Source organism: Cupressus sempervirens, chromosome 4 (genome assembly GCF_028749045.1).
Source record: "Cupressus sempervirens isolate cs-2001-9-10 chromosome 4, ASM2874904v1, whole genome shotgun sequence".
Taxonomy (NCBI): Eukaryota; Viridiplantae; Streptophyta; class Pinopsida; order Cupressales; family Cupressaceae; genus Cupressus; species Cupressus sempervirens.
Window position 1 is genome coordinate 57,146,905 of NC_143121.1, and position 21,413 is coordinate 57,168,317.

The window sequence follows — 21,413 nt, forward strand, 5'->3', positions numbered from 1 at the left end:
TCTTAAGGACTGGTCCGTGGCATTTCCTTGCCTGATTCTTCCTCCTAGTTAGCCAATGGTTATTTTGCTGATGATTCTTTTCGTACTCTTCTTGAAGATGAAGAAAACATCAAAAATTCTTTAAATTGTCTGGACACTTTTTGTCAAGCCTCTGGCTCTACCATTCAATGGCATAAAATGCTTTATTACCACCAGTCTTTCTTGCCAGCTCCACCTTGGCTCAGCCAGTTTCAATAGAAATGGGTTACTCATGGAGAAATCTTCCGCTTTCTTGGCATTCCCTTTGCTTTCCAGGCCTCCCCTATGGAACTTTGGAATGATGTGCTTGCAAAGATTAGCAAAAAGCTTGATTATTGGATGACTAAGCCACTTTCTCTTGCTGGTAAATTCTAGACTTGTTCTAAGATTCTGGCTGCCACCCATGTGTACTATTCTTCCCGTTGGGCTCCCTCCAAAGCTTCCTATCTCAAACTAGAATGTTTGCTCAAAGATTTTCTTTGGGCCTCTGGTTCTGACCATCATGGTTTTCACAAAGTTGGTTGGGATTTTTGTTGTCTCCCAAGGAAATCTGGGGGTCTCGGCCTGCTTTCCACTCAGAAGCAGGGCCTTGCCCTCTGTGCTAAATGGATTATCAGAGCTATTTCTAGAGATGAAGCCTAGAAGATACTGGTAAGGCATTGCATTTCTTCCAGCTTCCCTATTAACAAACCGATGTGGAAGGGGATTGGTTTTCAGACCCTTCTCACTATGCATGAACCAATGGTCATACAGGGCTCTTTTGTTATAAAGAGCATCTGGAAAGCTTGGGAAGCTGTTAAACCTTTGCTTCATTGGGTTGGTGATGAGTTTCGCAATGGGCTATCCTTAAATCAATAGAACATTTGGTGGTCTCCCATGTTTGCCATCCAGGGTACTCCTCTTGCCAATACTCAAGGTGCCAGTGCTCTACGTTTCTTTAAACATGGAATCCGCAATACCAAGGATTTTTTTTCAAGAGTCACCATGATTTTCAGGTCATGGGAGGATATGGAAGTTCAGTACCGCCTTGTCAATTCCGATTGCCAGACTTATGACCTTCTGTTGTCTTCCATCCCTGTGCACTAAGTTTATAAAGTGGGGATTCACTCTATTTGTCCTTGGTGGCATGATTGGAAGTGGTATCCTGCCACTCCATTTACCAATTATAAGTCCAATATGGGGTACAGATGGCTTTCGCCCGACCTTCCAATGGTGGACACGCTTAATCAATAGTGGCATTTGCAATCTTTGCTTTCTCAATGGAGAAAATGTTTGCACACCATTTGGAGTGCCATTACAGAACCTAAGATTGCCCACTTTGCTTGGTGCCTTGCCTTCCAAGGTCTTCCCCTGGGACCTCAGTTAAATAATATATTATTGTTATATTTGAACAATAGTATAATATGGAAATGACTATTTAAAATATCAATATATACTATATATCTAACATGATAACTATCCCAACTTTATATTTTTAAAACAATATTCAATATTAAATTATATTTTCTAATACTTATATAATTATTATGCCATTTACATGCCAATCAAACTTGTTTTAGATGTGTCAAATTTGGTTCAGTTCATTCCTATAGAAATTTTAAATAAAATAATTTGAACATTTGTAATGGTTAAGTCAATTAGATTTCCAATGTTATTTGTTGTTTTCCCAATGTATGAGAGCAAAAGAATTGAGAATGATTTATCTAGTATGATCTTAGTACGATCTTAAAGTTCAATACTAAGAATTATTACACAATCAATTTTAGAAACAAGAAATAACAATTATAATATTGATCACAATTATTTTAATAGCAATAATTTTGATATTGATTATATTATTTCATTAATGACAATTTCTATAATTACAATAATAATAACCATGTTTCAATAATGATATTTTACAAAAATTAATAATAATAATAATGATTTATGTGTAACAATGAGCTTATTCATTCGATTAATTGTTAGAATGTTGAATTGGGAGTGTGTATGGCTATGAGCCTCACCATATGGCAAGACCACTATACGGTGGAGGAAAATTGCACCAGTGTGATCAAAAGGTATGGGTTTTGACCATACAGTGAAGGATGGTGGAAGTGAGTGGTGAGTGTTTGCTACAGTCTATCATATGGTGGTGAAATGGAATATGGTAAATGTGTGATGAGTATGATGGTAATGCACTTAGTGTGTGACATAGTGCTACCAAAACTTTCGGAGGTGATAAGTAGCTACATGATTGAAATGTTTTAGAGTGACTAAGCATTTCTATTACTAAAGGCACTTGTTGTGACTAATGAATGGTTAGTTTTGTAATGTAATTATTTCTTTACTGAATCCTATAACAAATTTGTAGGAAGTATTAATGGTTGTAAGATTGGTACAAGATTTGTAAAGACGATAGAGTTTGGAAATCAGGTTGATTGTACAGGCAATCTAAGCCTATGAAAAATTAGAGTTTTGTATGTAACTTGTTTTGACTAAGTAAAAATAGGTTGTAAGGACCCAAAACCTTTTCACATCAAGTCAATCTAGAAATAGATAGAGAAATTAGAAGCAAACACAAGATAGACCTCCAAAAAGAATAGAAAAGAGGTCACAGAAAGAACTGCTGAAAGAAACAACAAACACAAAACACAAAAATTGCAAAAGGATAGCAAAAAATATAGCAAAGAACTAGCTAAGTAGCCTTGATCAGGTCTAGCACTTGATCTGCCAAGATCTACATGTTTTCTACCACTACCTTCACCTCATCCATCTTGCCTGTGTCTTCAATCTTCTTTGAGTGAGCCCTAGTGCGTATGCTAGGACCTTGGCTTTCAACCACCTGATGGAGATCCCGACCTTTGTCCATTTCCAATTTCTTTAGCAAAGTACACACATTGTTAGCCATTTGTTTTATCAGTTTCTTAAGGTTACTCACCTTGGCTTCCATCATGGTGGCCTTGCCCTAGTTTGCATTGAAGTCTCTGTCAATAGCCCTATTCTTGGCCTCCAATTGCGGGATCTTCTGCATTAAGTTTTTGACATCTTCAGCACTCCCAACCACCTCCATTAGCCTATCAATATGTTGGCAAAGAGTATGCTCACCAAATCCAATTCTACTAGCATGCACAACTTCCTTCCTTAAGTCTTGCATGTCTCTACCAATTGTCTACATTTGACTTTTCATTATCCCAATTTCTTTTAGAATAGCTCTCAACTTACCATAAAACCCTTTCATAGACCTAGGAGTAGCTTCATACTTGTCATCATAATCCTCATATATCCCATACTCTTGAGAATCCTCATCACCTGACTCCCCTTTATCTTCTAAATCATTCTCAAGGCATCTTGAAGGATATCTTTTCTTCTCCAGTCATCAAGAAAGGGTCTCATTATCCAAAGGGGAAGAAGCCCTCAACCCCGAACTTTCTTTAACCCTCTTCCCTTTAATCTCAGATTTCTTCTTATAATCCCTCACCAAATCCTCCATAAAATCTCTCCTTCTCAGAATCAGAGTGTCCCACCACTCTTTTTTTCTTCTTAGATCTATTACCAGTGCCCTTGTTCAAATTAACGTCACCTCCTTTAGCTTCATCCTGGGTTTTAGAGTCATAACCCTTCTCCCACAAGCTCCCTTTTGTTTCATAATTTGCATCCTTAATGCAGGCTTTTTTCCTCATAATTCTTTTAGACCTTAAAACATTCATAATAAGCACCATGAGACCCTCATGGCATACATGTTCACTATTTGGGTCTTTTTGTAAAGCTTCAACAGAGATACTAAGGGACTATTTCAAATAGAAAGGGAAATTAATTTTGACACTGTGCCTAAAGTGGTTAGCCAGCATGAAGTGATAACCACAACATTTTGTGAATCTCTCATCCAAATTTAAATACTCCATAATGACAAACAAAACGAACCGCTAGGGACAAGAGACTAAGTGAGGTTTGATGTAAAACTTACCATTTTTAACCAGATGGCTCTTCTCAAGCTCTGAATCCACAAACATATCAAAAAATCTATCTAATAATTTCTTCTCCTTGTAAAAATTGAGACCTCAAGCTCCAATCCCATAGCCTCAGCAATCACCTCCCTATTTTGTATGTAACTTGTTACTGTAATATAAAGTTGCTTGATTTTTTGTGTTGGTGGGTTTTTTCCCAGAAGGGTTTCTAAAGTTAAATTTGTTATTTTAATTTTGTTTTTTCTTATTTCCTTGTAATTTGGCATTCAAAGAGCATTTTTGTACCATTGCTTTTCTAACAAGTGGTATCAGAGCCTGGCCAATTGTGTTATCCTTATCGACTAAGGTTTGGTTTTTTGTGTCAATTTGGTTTTAGTGGGAGTTTACAATTTTTTTCTGTAAATTGAGATGGTAGATACAATCAGGACTAATGGACATTAAAAACTTCAATGACACCAACTTTGAGTTGTGGAAACTTAACGTAAAATATTTTCTAGTTGATCAATATTTGTGGATTGTCATGTCTGACATTAAGCCTTCAGGCATGAAACAAGAAGATTGGGAACTAACAAACTAGAAGGCCAAAGGTTTAATAGATTAAGTCTTTTAGATTTAGTTTTATTAAATTTGTATGGAGAGAAAACTACACATTACTTGTAAAAATAAAAATGAGATATTTATCAAGGAAAATCCATGGTAAACAAGATTTTCCTAAGGAAGAAATTGTACTCCTTGAAGATGGATGGATGAATGGCTATGGAAGATCACTTAAACTCACTTAATATGGTGACTATACAATTAAGATTTGTTAGTGTGTCCGTTGATGAAGAAGATCAGTGCATGTTATTATTATGCTCATACTTGATTCATGGGATCATTTGGTAATGACCATCAGAAGTATGACTGTCATCGTTGAAAATGGATGAAGTAATTATTGTACTTCTTTTTGAGGAGGTGTGAAGGAAGAAGGATACAAAATCAAAGTCTCAAGAGCAATTTTCCACTCCTAGAAAGAAGTCTAAGGTGAAATGTGAGAACTATGGGTAGAAAGGTCATATCTAAAGGCATTGCAAAGAGGAGAAAAAGAAGAAGAACAAATTTACTTCTAAAATTGAATCTTCTCAAAGTTATGCTAATGCCATTGTAGAAGCCTTGGTAGTGCTTATGAATGATGACATATAGTTGGTTGAATTAGGAGTATCCTTCCACATGACTTCTCATAAATAAACATTCTCAAAAGTAAGAAGAATGATACAAAATCAAAGTCTCAGGAGCAATTTGCCACTCTTAGAAAGAAGTCCAAGGTGGTATGTGAGAACTATGGGCAGAAAGGTCATATCCAAAGGGATTGGAAGGAGCACAAAAAGAAGAAGAATAAATTTACTTCTAACACTAAATCTTCTCAAAGTGATGTTAATGCCATTATAGAAGCCTTGGAAATTCTTGCGACTTATGATGTATAGTTGGTTGAATCAGGAGCATCCTTCCACATGGCTTGTCATAAATAATGGTTCTCAAAGTATGAATCATACTATGGTGGAAAGATGTTCATGGTGAACTATCCCACACTAGAAATTGTTAGTCGAGGAACAATCAAAATTTAGTTTCATGTAGACAAAGTAAAGGGAATTGATGGAGTACTTCATGTTAGAGTAAATAATTAGTTAATTATTAATATTTTATTCTATTACTTAAGCTTACTTGGGTAAATGCATGTAGTTAATAGTTGTAGAGATAAGTTGTTGACAACATGGGAGTTTGTTCCCTTCTAGCATGTTCCACCTTTTTGTGGAAAGTGTGCTTAGTTTTCAACCTTATCTTATACCATCTTCCAAGCTTGTTCTATAGGCTTCCTTGAGGCTTTTATAAGAGGTCTCTCTCTCATTGTAAATTCATCCATTCACATAGCAATTCTAATCTCCTATTTTGAAATATTTTCTTTTCCAGTTCTTGCTTCAATCTCTTGCTCCTTAGGTTTCTCTTTGACAAGCTATTTGCACTGCAGATGATCTTGGTGCATTTCTAGAGCTGGATTTTCAACTCCTACATGGTATTAGAGGGTCCCTACTACTTCTTGTTCGAAATATTTTTGAAGTTGTGATTTGGAGACACAAACCCTAGTTTGTTTGTGCATTTTTCTTCAACTCGAGGATTGAGTGAATTTTCAGAGCACTTTGGGGTCAAATGGACATTGCCATTTGATCTAAAAGGCTATTTGTAGTTAGGATTCATATAAAACATTTCATTTTTGGCTACAAGGTATTTTGGAAAAAAAATTAGGCCCCCATTGTTGCAGTCATACAGTTGTACAGATGCAAAGCATAAAAAAAATATTAAAAAAATTTAAAAAGGGCACGGCCACTACTGCAGTGCTCATGTGCCCCCATAGCACCACCCCTACTCCATTTGTGTGCTACTCGACAGGAAATGCCACCACCAACAACAACATGCCTCGATCGCCACTACGACACAACCAACTCGTCGCCTCTACCCCATCTTAGATAGCGGCACCACTGGGTTCTCCTCCTAGGTGCCACTGCCACTAGAAATTTTCACTCTGTCACCACTTTGGCGAGCTAAATTCATTTCTTTGATTGCCAATATCACTTTTCACACCATCGCTACTCTGTCTATGTGCCGCTCGGTAGGTAGTGCCACCACCAACAACAACACGCCTTGACTGCCACTACAACACAACCAACTCATTGCCTCTACCCCATCTCAGATAGCGGCGCCACTAGGTTCTCCTCCTGGGTGCTACTGCTAACAATAGTTTTCACTCTGTCACCGCTTTGGCAAGCTAAATTCATTTCTTTGACTACCTATGTCACTTTTTGACACTATATAGGATGTTGATGTCATTTTTTGTATTGACACGTCATCTTACTAGCCCCTAAAATCATCACTACCAGACCCTGTGTTGACATCATTTTTTGATGAGGTGATGTCATCAATCTGACTACTGACATCAGCAATCTAGCCACTAGATTTTTTTTGATGACGACCTTGTGACGGCCATATGGGCATCAAATTTAACATAGTGACTATAATTTTCTAGTTAGGTGGTCTTTTTGGAGCAGCAGTAAGTTTTTTGGCTATAACTTGAGCATACGAAGGTCTATTTCCAATCTAAAAGAAGTGCTATAAAGCTAACTCAAAGATGGAGACAATGGTGCTAATTTCATCAGATTTTAAGTTTATTTGAGTTCCCTTTTTGGGCATCAAAGTAGAGGCTTTTTTCACCTCCTTCTCTACATTAACAATCTAGGTTCTTTTTCAATTTTTTGCTTTCCATAGTTATTTTTTTGTGGTACTTGAGGGATATTATCAGGAGGAAAAAGTACATCCTATAGAGAGCCCCTAGATAATGTAATACTACCAAAACTAGGCTTTTAGATATTCCTATTTTGAGCATTGTCTTTAGCATTAGCTTTCAATTCCCTATCCTCCTCAGTAGAATGGTTCAGAGGAAGAACAAAACCCTTCAGGAGATGGAAAATTGCATGATTTAGTCTAGGTCCAAGGATTCATGTTTTTGGGTAGAGGCAGTAAATTGTATCAATTACATTCAGAATCAGATGCCTCACAAGGCACTTTGAGATATGACTCCTAAGGAGGCTTGGTCCCATGTCAAGCCTGATGTATCATCATTCAGAGTTTTTGGGAGTACAACATATGCCTTTGTACCTGATGCTTAGAGGAAAGCAATGAAATGGAAGAGCTGACCACTAATTTTTGTTGGCTACTATAAGGATGTAAAGGCTTATAGGTTATTTGATCTTGATTCTAGAGAGCTCCTATTTCAACATGATGTCCAGTTTGATGAGACCCCTCCTATAGTTAATTCCTCAGCTCCAACACCTCCATCAGCTCCCACTACTCCCTCTTCATTTCTAGATTGTTCCAAAAATGATGAGGATGATGATCATGGTGATCTCCATTTAGCTCCACCACAAGATCCTCCCCAGATGCCTAAATGGGCTAGAGCTATAGTTGAGGTTGCAGGATCTCTAGCTGGTGACCCGTCCACTTCCTATTGTGCTCGTTCTCACACTATGGGTTCCAATCTTTTCAGTCATGCTATATTAGTGCTAATCCTCAGACATTTGTAGAAGCAACAGGACATTCTTAATGGGATAGTGCAATGGAGGAGGAATATTCTCCATTGATGAAGAATCACACATGGGATCTTTGTCCTCTTCCCAAGGGAAGAAAGTTAGTGTGATGTAAGTGGATTTATCATACTAAGTATGTTGCTAATGGTTCCATTGATAAGCATAAGGCTCATCTTGTTGCGAAGGTTTTTTTGCATGTCAAGGGTGTTCATTACTCTCAGACTTTCACCCCCATTGCCAACATGAATTCTATTCGCCTTGTCTTATCCCTTACAGCTTCATAAGGATGGCTAGTTTATTAGATTGATGTAAAGACTGCCTTCCTACATGGTGATATAACTGAGGAGATTTATATGGAGTAACCTCTAGGTTTTTTGAAGGATGCCACCTTGGTTTGCAGGCTTCGACGTTCATTTTATGGTCTCAAGCAAGCCCCTCAGGCTTGGTATGAGAAAATGGACTCATTTCTGCTATCTATAGGCTTCAATCACTACAATTCTAATCCCACAGTTTACATACAACATCTTGGAGATGAGATTTTGATTCTTGTTTTGTATGTTCATGATCTTATCCTTATAGGTAGCTCATCATCTATGCTTCACAATGTTAAGTGCGCATTGATGGACCAATTTGAGATGACTGATCTTGGTTTGCTGCACTACTTTCTTGGTCTTCAGATTGATCAGTCTCATACCAAAATTTTTGTGTATCACGAGAGGTATGCTCTTGACATGCTTTGTCACTTTCACATATGCTTGATTGTAAGCCTGCTCCTACACCATTTTAGTCAAGTGTCACTTTGTCTACCTCCTACTCTTTACCTTTAGTGGATGCTACTTTGTATTAGCAATTGGTTGGCAACTTGTTGTACCTGACACACACTCATCCTGATCTTTCCTTTGCAGTTGGACTTCTCTCAGTTTTCTTAGGACCCTCATGAGAGTCATTGGCAAGCTACTACATGTATTCTACACTACAATTAGGGCACACTCATGTCTGGCATTCACTACACTATGAGGACTCCACACATTGTTGGCTACATTGACTTAGATTGTGCTAGTGATGTCGATGATTAGAAGTCTACTTCTGGCTTTGTGTTCTATCTTTTCTTAGGTCCTATCACATGGTTGTACAAGAAGCAACATGCTCGAGCACTTATATCTATAAAGTCTGAGTACAAGGCCACAATTTTTGCTAGTAAGGAGGCTTTATGGATTCGTCAGTTGATGACTAAGTTTGGCTTTCCTCCCGATCATTCCACTATTTTGTGGTGCAATAATTAGAGTTCCATCCACATTTCTTGCAACTTGGTGTAGCATCAATGTACCAATCACATTGAATTGCATATGCATTTCATTTGTTGGTTGATCTAGGATGGTGTTATTGCATTGGAGTACATTCCTACCGTTGGTCAGGTTGCGGACATCTTCACTTTACCTTTTGTATCACCATGCTAGCTTCAGTTGTGGTTACGAAACTTGTCCTTGGGGGGACTGGTTGAGGCCTTCATTCCTTTACTTCATGTTTTTTACCTCTTTTTGGAGGATGGTTTTTCCCATGTGGTTTTCCCTCATTCTCCATTTTCAAAAGTTGCATTTTTTGCATTATACATGGGTACCTAACATGGCCTTGTTGTCAGGACCCATTTTGCATTTGATCTTAGTTTTTGTGAACTTAAGGCATTCCCCTAAGTTGCACTTAAGGGGGGGGGGGGGGGGGGGGGGGCGGTGTTAGAGTAAATATTTATTTATTATTTATTTATTCTATTACTTAAGCTTACTTAGGTAAATGCATGTAGTTAATAGTTGTAGAGATAAGTTATTGACAACACAAGAGTTTGTTCACTTCTAGCATGTTCCACCTTTTTGTGTAAAGTGTTCTTAGTTCTCAACCTTATCTTCTACCACCTTCCAAGCTTGTTCTACAAGCTTTCTTGAGGCCTTTATAAGTGGTCTCTCTCTCATTGTAAATTCATTCATTCACATAGCAATTCTAATTTTCTATTGTGAAATATTTTCTTGTGTGGTTCTTGCTTCAAGCTCTTGCTCCTTAAGTTTCTGTTCAACAAGCTATTTGCACTACAGGTGATCTTAGTGCATTTGCGGAGTTGGATTATCAACTCCTACACTTCACATACCTAGTTTGGCTCAAAGCTTACTTTCTGTTAACAAGTTAAATAAAATTTGAGTTCAGGTGACATTTTTCCTTGGTGTTTGTAAGATACAAGGGGTTCTATTGTTTTAGCTAAGGGTGAACATATTGGAATAGTGTATAAGTTAGATGTAAACATGTATATTGTAATAGTATCTCTATCAAGTTTGATAAAATCAATATTGCAACACATGGTGTAAATCCAATGGAAGTTAAACTTCCTATAGAGAAAAAAATTCTTTGACATTATAGGCTTGGCCATATTGGCAAGAAAGGTTTAAAAACCTTGAAGAATAAAAACTTAGTTGAGGGGTTGGTTGAATGTAACTTGGAATTTGATTTTTGTGAACATTACATCTATAGAAAGAAAAATTGTGTTCAATTTTATTGCAATTCTAAAAATCCTTTTCGTGTTTTGGACTACATTCACTTCAATATATTTGGTCTTGTTGATGTTCCTTTTTTGTCTTAGTCAAGATATTTTGTATCATTTATTTATGATTACTTGAGAAGAACATTTAAATTTTTTTAGTAACAAATTAAAAGTGTTTAGTCATTTTAGGGAATTTAAAAACCTTATTTAAAAATAGAATAGGAGAAAGATTAAATGTTTAAGGATGGATAATGGTGGTGAGTTTTTCAATACATATTTTGACAAACTCTATGTAGATATGGAATCAAGTGGCAAAAAAATGGAGTAGCAGAAAGGATGAATCAATCATTGATGGAGAAAGCAAGGAGCATGTTAGGAAGTCTTGGGCTTGAAGGGCTGAAGATGTGGCAACAACATGTTACTTGTTGAACCATACTCCTATGACCGTGCTAATTGAAAAGACACCTATGGCAGCATGGCTGCCATGCATACACATTAGAAGCCCTCATTAACACATTTGTGGGGCCTTGGTTGCCATGCATACACTCATGCACCTGAAGTGAGTAGGTCAAAGTTGAATAACAAAGCAGTGAAGTGTATCTTCATCAGTTATGGTAATGGTGTGAAGGGATAAAATTTTTGAAACCCTCTCACTGAAAAGGTGTTGTACAATAGGAGTGTTATTTTCCATGAGATAAAACATAACTCACTGGGGTATCTAGAGAAGAGCAAGAAGAGAAAGGAAGGAGCTCAAATCCCTTTAGCTTCTAGACAGGAGCTATTTAGGACTCCAAATGAAGTTGAGAATGGGAATCCAACATTACCTAAGAATGAGGATGAGGAAAGCTTGAGCAATCATACAAGTGAAGAAGAACATGATCTTGAACCTCATGATGAACCTCAAAAAAATTTTCACCAGAAGAAGTGATGAGATCTACTCGAGAGAGGTGGAAACACGATAGGTATAGTTATTCAACAAAAAGGTTTTCTTATTCTATGTTGAATGTTAATTATGTCTATGCTTTGCTTATAGATGTTGATGGGCCTAGGAGTATCAAAGAAGTAATTAATACGCCAAATTTAGATTCTTGGTTGTCAACCATGAAGGATAAAATGAAAATTTTGGACAAGAATGAAGCTTGGGATCTAATACCCTTGCCTAATGATAGAAAGCTCATGCAATGTTAATAGGTGTTTAAACAAAAGTATGGTATAGATAGTAGGATTGACAAGTACAAGCCAAGATTGGTTGTGAAAGGGTATTATCATAAAGAAGGGATTGATTATGGAGAAATCTTTTATATAATACAAAGTTGCCTAGATTTCTATGGTGGTGTGTTTTCCCAAAAGGGTTTTCCACATTAAATCTAGTGTTTTTTTTGTGTCTTGTGTTTGATTTTTTTTACCTGCAAATCTCTACAATTTTTTTGTTGTTTATTTCCCTGTAATTTGGTATTTGGAAAGCATTTCCAAACTGTTGCTTTCCTAACAACAATGCAATATATTATTATTAAACCTTATTCAATTGACCCATTTAATTTTTAATCTCCTTTTCAAATCTATATGGCAATGGAAATGTTTTAGTATGATTTTTAAACAATAAATCTTTTCTAGAAATGGTAATAATTGAAGAAGGGAACAAGATGATAGAAGAAAGGAAAGGAAATCTAGAAGAGCCATGGATAATGAATCGATATTTTTAGAAGAGGAATGGACACCATAGAAAGAGAAATTTATAGGCATTTTAGTGGAGGACTAGGTGATGAGGAAAACAATGGTTTGGAAAGCTATGTTTCTTTTTCTGGCATGATTCTTGAAGGAAAAAAGAAGGGTGGGCAAGTTGGGAGCAATCTGTATGAAATACTAAAAAAAAAAAACACAATAAACATAGATTAACAATTTTAAAAATTATATGTTAAAATTTTTTTAAAAAAAATTCGCAAACTATATTTTCATGCAAAATGATAATTACATTGTGAAATACTAGTATAATCAATCAAAATTGTGTGAGAATATAGAATTTCTTAAAGAATTAGTCCACATAGAAAATTATATTCAAAACTAGTGCAAAGCATGATGAAATTTAATTGAAATACAATTTTATTTATTATACACATAAAATAATTTATATTAACAAAAATTAAAACATACACATAAACACAATTTATAAAAAATATACACTATCTTCCTATTTAAAACACATTATTTAAATCCTTCAAAAAATAGTGATATATTTAAAAGCATACAAAACAAATGATTAATGAAATATTATTCTAACTAGAAACATGTTCTATAAATGAATTATAAAATTGTATAGGGGCTCCATAAGAACCGAGATAACATATTTGATGGTATTAAAGATCACAATAATAATTTATTTAAATAAAACATATCGTTATCATATGTTTTTGACATGATATGAACCAAGTATGCTACCGTGCATATCACTGCTTATTATCATTATTATTGAGCACTTTTTTCCCTCTTTTTTCTCACTTCTTAGACACTTGAATGAGTTTATGATAATAAGGTAGTTGGATAACATTGTAACTCTTGAAACTTGATTTATAAAACAAGTTCTTAAACTCGTCCTCTGTTCTCTCCATTCCACCAATGGAAATAGCCATCATTAAAATATCAGACAATAGTCCCACCCTCCTTTTGGTCCCTTCTTCATTTTGAATGACTGCATCAACAATTAATATCCTCCCATCAGTTGGTATAGCCTCATAGCTCGACTTTAAGATTTGCAAACAATGTTCACCATGCCAGAATCCTTTGTAGTTCAAACAACATCAAAATAGAATTCCTTCAACATTATTATTCAAATTATAATTTTTAACTTAAATTAAATATAATTTGTCAAAAATACCTTCATGAAAACTGCATCTACTGGTGGAATCTGCTCGAACATATTACCCTTCACATGCTCTGTAGTGGCTGCCCCTGGTTCACATTTTGTTATCGTTGCTGAACTCTTTTAGAACTAGTTTTATGTTGTTGGTTAGTAGCATTCTTTTGAGATTATCAGATATTGTGTTATGGATTCAGTTTATTATGTGATGAGATTACTTAGACTCTACATTTCATGTATGTATGATGATTATTTTTAGTGTTCACAATTATTGATGATGATTATTACATTGCATTCAATTACTAATAATAATTTGTAAGATGATTTATTATCATATGTTCTTTCTTATGGATACTTACCCCATACTTGCATGTGTATGGTGTGTGTGTTTGCCTTGCGTGTTTGCTTTTGTATGGCATGTCTGATGTGGTTAAGGAAGAGAGTCGTAGTCACCTACTAGTCAGGATCTACATGATGCACCACTTCCTACTATTGTCTATTTAGTTTAGTATATATTGTATTTGTACATGCATGATTTTTTATACAGGTTGTAGGTATCGAGTATCGACTTCTTTAAATTTCCAGGATGAGCGTACCCTATCACATTATCTCAATGATAAGAGAGGGGAGATAAATGCACAAGGGCAAATCCCAACCCTTTGAGCCATTTGTCCTAATTGAAAAATTAGGACAAGTATCTAAGTTGACTACCCACCAAATGTGTCAGATGACATATTTCATGATTTTTAACCCTTTAGATTTATTTTGTATGATTTGTTCTATGATGAGTTTTCATATTTTATCTTGGAGGTCTATGGTGATTTTTTCATTAATTAAGTCCTAATAAATAGATTTAATTAATAAATTATTTATTTGAAAAAATTAATAAAGTATCATGATCTTTGATATTTTGATTGTAATTAATTAAATGTGAATTATTGGTGAAAATGAATTAAATAAAAGAAAACTAAAAATTAAAATTAATAATAATTATAAAATAATAATAAAGTAATAAATAAAATAATAATAATAAAAGTTATAAAAATTAAAATGAAAGTTATAAAATTTAAATAGAAATTATTTAAAAAGTAAATTAGAGTTACAAGCTTGCATGGGAATTAACATGTGTCAACAACACGAGGGTTAGTGCATCAATTAAGCACAAGGTGTCTACAATTCTATGACTCATCAAAAAGAATTGAAAAAGACCCATGCTTAGTTGGTGACATCTTTCAGCGGTTTCAAGAAGCAATCCAAAGGTTTCTTGAGAGCTCTTGATATTCAGGCATTCATAGAAGCTTAAATGAAAAGCTTAATGGAAGCTACAAGCTTAATGGAAGCCTCGAGCTACAAGCTAAAACAAAATAGAAGCTTCAAAGCTTACATGCATGAGAGAAGATTCATATGCTCATATATTTTCTACTTGCTTCTATGCTCCTTCTAGCACTTCTAATCACTTGGAGGATTCAATCGGCTTGGATTATTGGAGGAATTGTGAATGATGAAGAAGGAAGGGATTTTTTATGGACTTCTGAGGCATGGCAAATTAGCATCAGTGTGCAGGTGCACTCATGATATTCTCATATTCCCTTTGCACTTTTTCTCTTCTTGTCTTCATCATATCTGTTTTATGTGTCTGAATACTCTTTGTATTTGAAATTGGAATCTAGATATTTTGTTTGGAAGAGAAGAAAACAATAGAAAAATACTAGTTCCAAATGAGAAAGAAATTATATTTTAATCGAGTTTGGGTTCGAATTTCTATTAAATTATAAAGAAAAGATTTGGAATTAAAATAGAAATTTTACGGTAAAAATTTGAATGATTAGATGTAATCTGTCTATCAATTATATTTTTACATGCATATGAACAAACCCTTTTATGGTTAAATTTAGAAAACAATTATTTTAACAAAAAATTCTTAATTCATCACAAATTGACCTATCGTTACCCATTTGATAGACCTGAACTCAGTCATTCATAACTTTTTATCGGGATTGAATTTATTCGATCGCTCTAGCCAACATATTTAAATTTTTGCCTGATCCAAAGGTTCATTAGGGAGATATGGCCGTGGTACTGAGACTATTTTATTCAAAGACAGATATTTCTCCATTTTCCATAACCAAGAGTTATTTATGCTTAAACTTCACAAAAATAATATATCAAAGCATGGAATGAATTAAATATATTATTGCAAGCTTCCCTTATTAGAATCTTATTAATATGTATTAGTTTTATATCGTCTATTATCTAATCTAATTAAATCAAATTTAATTACGATTAGTTAATAGTAAAAGAAGTGTAATTAATTATTAGTCAATCTAAGTAAATGGATTAAAAGAAAAGAGATTTTAATATGGTTTATATAGTGAACTTTTTATAATGTATATTGAATACTATTAAACAATTTTAGAGTTGTTTAATGAAGATGATAATGCTAAGAATTTGAAAATTATTCATGTTAAAATCTATAATGAGTCTTATTGGTTTGTGATAGGGATCTTTTTCAAACAACTTTTATATAGACAAAATATTATTGAAACAATTAGAAAATGGAGTCTAATGGTTGATTTTAATATTGATTAAACAATTGTAAGATGATAATTTATATTATATTGATTTAAATTTAGAAACTCTAAACGATATTGGATTAAGATTGAATTATTATATTATTGGTTAATACGTTTGAATACCTTAATGGAGTTAAGAGTTAGCCAAATATTAACTAACGAGTTTATGAAAGGATTCTATAGATCGAGTATGTATAGTTTGAGGAGTTTATTATTTATTAATATTTGTAAGGACTAGAAAACTATTAATAATTAATGGTTTAAATAGATATCAACAAATTTGATTAGAGTTAATCTAGTAGAGATTATTTATTGATTGAAGTTTGGTAAAAGATAATAATTTTTGGAGTTGGATTATAATTGATTTTTAATCAATTGATATTCATTGAGTTGATATTATAACTATGATATTAATAATTAAGTTGTGCGATAGAATCTTATTTGAAAAGATTGATGATAATACGAATTTGTTAAGAGAATGTTGGTATTCTTTGAAAGATGACGAATATGGTCATTTAAGATTTTCAATAATTATTATTGAATTTTTAATATGATCTTTTGAGTATTGAATTATAGTTGACTTTTATCATGCAAAATTATAGTTAGTTATTAGTCAACTAATATTAATTGGAACGTTGCTATGATTATATAATTATTAATTAAATCAATCAATGAGAGTTAATTAGATTTAATTAACAATTAAGTTAAGTAATGAAGATTTAATTGATATAATTCTTTTAATAAGATTGTAGAAATACTGATATCAAAGTTGATAGGTCTTATTCTTATAACTTGAATTATGACTTTAGATATTGTATGGTTGTCAACATGGTGATGATTAAATTCAAAGACTCAAACTTTAGTAATACTTAATTAAGTTTTTAATTGAAATCTAATAAGATGTTAATAGGTCATGGATGGTGTACCTATGTTAATGCATTGAGATAAATAAAGTTATAATCTCTTATTCGAAGAATGATAATTGGTCCTCTTATAATATAACGAATAATGATCGTAAAAAAGTTGAAAGGTTAATCAATTAGAATATGGATCATAGATAAATTAAGAAAAATTAATGATGATTAGGTTAATGAGTAAATAGTTATCTTTAAGATATTCTTAGAATGTAATTTTTAATAATGGAAAGATAATGCTATCAGGGAACAAATGGGTTGACTTGTAGGTCAAATGATAAAATTTAGGACACTTGAAAATATACGTGCAAACAGAAAAATGGAAACCTCTACACTTGATTCAACTATGTAAGATAGCAAAATCAAAACATGTGTCTACATCGTGTATTCTATATGCTTCTTATTTTGGATTTTGGGTTAACTAGTGTTGACCAGTCTTAGGTTTTTACCAGAGGCTCGAGGGTTATGAGATGTGATGGCATGTTGATCTTATTTGGTCTTGATCTTTATAAGCCCAACCATGGTTATGTGATCGTATGCTCTATGAAATATTTGTATTTGTTCTTCAGCCTTCATGTGTGAAGTGAGATGTATATATATCTGAGATGCTTAAGCTAATCATTTTTTAGTCATCGATCAGATATCCTTGGATTACTTTCTAGTTGCCATGATGGGACTAAAATGTAGATCTATTTCTTGATGATGTCATGTTGTGACATGTTTTGACTCAACCATTTTGGAGTCTTCGATTAGTATGATTTTGAGATATTCTTGGTTGCTTATTGAGAACCAATGGATATTGTGATTTATTTTGAGATATATTTTGGTTATTGAGAACCAATGGATACTTATGATTATCAATGATGCCTTCAGTTGCCAATAGAGAACTGTTTGTTTCATGATTTTCTATGGATGCTTTTCGGATGCTCATGAAGATTTGATGATTCTTATCTTGGAGGTTTGATGATTTTTATTATAAATATTTGATGTTTTTATGCATATTTGATGATTTTATTATGGATTATCTTTTGTGATTTTGAAATTTATGATTCCATGAACTTAGGGTAGGTAATCTACTTGTAGTGTCGGGAAGTGGTTTGCAATGGGGGTCGGGGCCCTAAGTGGCTGCCAGGGTAACTCATTGTAAGTTTTGTTAATAAGTGATAACATTTACACACTAAATGGGGATTAAATGAACTTAAAAAGATAATTATTTTGGTTTTCGCCCATGCCTTGAGCGCTTGTACAAGCTAGGATGGGAGTAGTGAGAATGCATGGTTGCGACCTTGCATTCTGTAGTATGCCTCCTCAGTATGAGAGGATACTAGTGGCCCCATAAGATTAGTATGGATCCGTGGAGTTTAGCTAACTGCCAGGGTAAGTTGTACATGATAGTTGCGATGACACTTTTCCGCTTGTAGAGTAGGTTTCCTACATGTCTTTGTGTGCCTCTAGGAATTAGATGTCAGTTTTGTGTGATGGAACCTTTGAGTTAGTATACTTTTAGGATTCTTGGACTTATAGAGATTTGTGCTTCGTAAATTAATATCATATTTTTAACTTGAGATTATCTCCTCAGCATGGTGGGAGTGGACCACTTAGGTTCCACGTGGTCGGGTGGTAGTGTATTTTCACTCTTATCATTTGAGATCCGTCCGAGACACCGTGGCTGGAGTATCCTTGATTGGTATTTATTTTTCATTATGTTCTTGGAGCATTATGATAGATAATATACCTTATGATGGATGTATTTACTGTTATGTTTCTTATATTGATGATTTGCTTTACTTTGCATATGTTAGTTGATAATTTATTATGCTTTACTTTGCATATTAGTAGGATGTTTTAGGAGTGACATTCCTACTATGTTAATATCGATAATCTCTTTGGTGCTTTGGAATGTTATGCACGGACGGATGGCTAGGATCCACAATGGTCTAATGATGCTATTAACGGTTGGGAGGAACCGTGCACTTAGTTATTTATGTTTGTGATGTATGGTTATCTTACATGATGGATGTCTATATCTTTATGATGATGATGTATCATGTATTGTTTATAGTTTCATTTACTTTTATTGCATCATGGATTAATATTGGATGATGATGTACTTTATTTATATGGATGCTTTATTCTTTTAAGCTTTTCATACCTTGTAACATGTATAGTGGATGATTGAGCAATCTAAAATGTAATTACAAAAAAAGGACACTTGTATGTAGTTTAAGAATGTTCGATGTATTATTGTTATTTTATAAGAATGTGATGTTAGATGAATAGTTAGTTTAGATGTAATTCAACGTTAGGGGATCTTTAAAGAATGTAACTTGTTATGTTATGTTATCTTTTACTTTCAGTTGGATGTTACTATTGCTTCCACAAGTGTTGTGAATGGTTTATCTTTCACGTTTAAAAAATAATAATTGTTTGTCAAACTTAGTAAAATTCTTTGGATCCCTTGGCGGGGCATTACATGCTCGACTCCTGAAATTTAAAAATTCTATTAGAGAGAAACAATAGCTTTGTTTCTGGTGCACTTAATTTAAAATAAAAAACATTAATGATTTATATCTATAAGTTTTCTAGAATTCATGATTGTTCTCATTGCAGTGTCTACATTCAATTGTTTGTTTTATTCTACATCAATATTTTAGATGGTGGATTATAAATTATAATTATTGTACCCTCTCTCAAGAATAACATTCTTTCGAAGATTAGAAGAGAATACAAACTAAACAACCTAAAACTACAAATTAACCAAGTTAAGATCTGCATGTTGATTATAAACTAACAACATAGTGTTGTTTTTCTGAATTTATATAGATCAACAACCTATTCATCTATTCTATTTAGAGATGGCGATAGTTACAGACTTTTTGAAGGGGCAGCAATCCTTATAACATGTCGAAGATCGAAATTGATGCCATGAATGTGGGGATATTCATTAACAATCATAGATATTGCAGAGCCTGCTCCTCCTCCAACATCCACCACACTCTTGAACCCCTTAAACCCATCATACACCTCCAACACAGACTCAATTACAGAGCTTGTCTGAGTAGTCATGGCGTCACTGAAAAATCTATTTGCCTCAGGGTTATACTCAAAAATGTTCACACCATTGGCCTTCGTGAATGGTTGGCTGCCATCTATGACATAGTCATGAAGATGATGATAAGCATCAGTTATAGATTTTAGATTTAAGAACAACAATGTGGGTGCACAAGATTTTTGGGGCTCCTTATTCGCCAGCAATTTCGTGAAGCCGGTCAGGCCGTATTTGACTTTGGGACTACCTGATCTGTCATCTACAGTGTTCTCTTCAATAAAGAGAGCAATTGAACCACGAAGCCTCACGATTCTAGAGAGGTGACTTATGTGGGTAGGTTTCTTTGTAGAGGTAGAAATATGGGAAGCTATTTCCTCCACAGTTATGTGGTTTTCACTACCATGGGTGGCAATGATGTGAGGAATATTAAGGAAGGCAACAGCTTGAAGGGCCATGGGTTGCCCATTGAAAGAAATATTTCATAGAGCTGGAGATGAGGTTCCATGGAAGATTCTAAGGAAGCCATTCTTGTCTAATCAGTTCTACAAAACTGGAAAGCCCGTGAAGGAGGTTGGTGAGATATTAAAATGTGTTCCTACATGCAGATGCCGTCTGCACTGCCATTCAGTGATATTAAAATGTGTTCAATTCATCTAGCATAGTTTTTTAAAGTGTCAACTGAAAGCTTGCCGTCGTAACTTTTGACCGTGTGTTGAAACTAACAATTGAATTTTATATGAATCGTAAAACATTTTTAATAAATTATAGTATTAAGTATTAGTCAAGAGTTGTGTAATTGTATTAGTTCTTGATATCCTCCACTTAGGAGTGAGATGTAATAATCAATTTTGTTTCTACTACATCGGAGTATAGTACACACGTTCATTACTAGAAATTTCTATATATAATGGAATGTTACTTAGCTTCTTATATATAATAGAATGTTACTTAGCTTCTTATATATAATAAATTGTTATGGGTTTTAAATTGACGTGTATTAGAAACTAGCAATTAAATACAATACAATATGAACTGCACACTTATTTTATAAGTGATAATAGTGGCTAATGTCTATGCCAGCATCTAAATGGTAATTTACTAATTTTAATAATTAAATTAAAAATCATTTTAAAATTGTATCTTAAATTTAAATTTAATTAGATATTCTCGTTTTGATGCCAGCATAAACATCGTCATAATATGGGGTAGTAAATAAAGTCAAGTATGATTTTCTTGGTTTTAGTTGTGATTCTTCAATTAAGAAGATGTGTTATTTCTTTCTTTTGTGTTGTATTATGTTATTAATAGATATTTTTATCAAACCTTTTAGTCGAGTAAACCATTGAAGCCTATTTCTTAATCTTAAAAGTCTTTTCTTATACTATTAATTAAATTAGCAATTGAACTTATTACAATTTG

The 21,413-nt window shown here is 33.8% G+C and overlaps 1 pseudogene; it reads right to left on the reverse strand.

The window, feature by feature from the left end:
• Positions 1–13,096: 13,096 nt before the first annotated feature.
• On the reverse strand, positions 13,097–20,520 carry LOC149559920 (caffeic acid 3-O-methyltransferase 1-like; annotated as a pseudogene).
• Between the last annotated feature and the right edge of the window lie 893 nt (positions 20,521–21,413).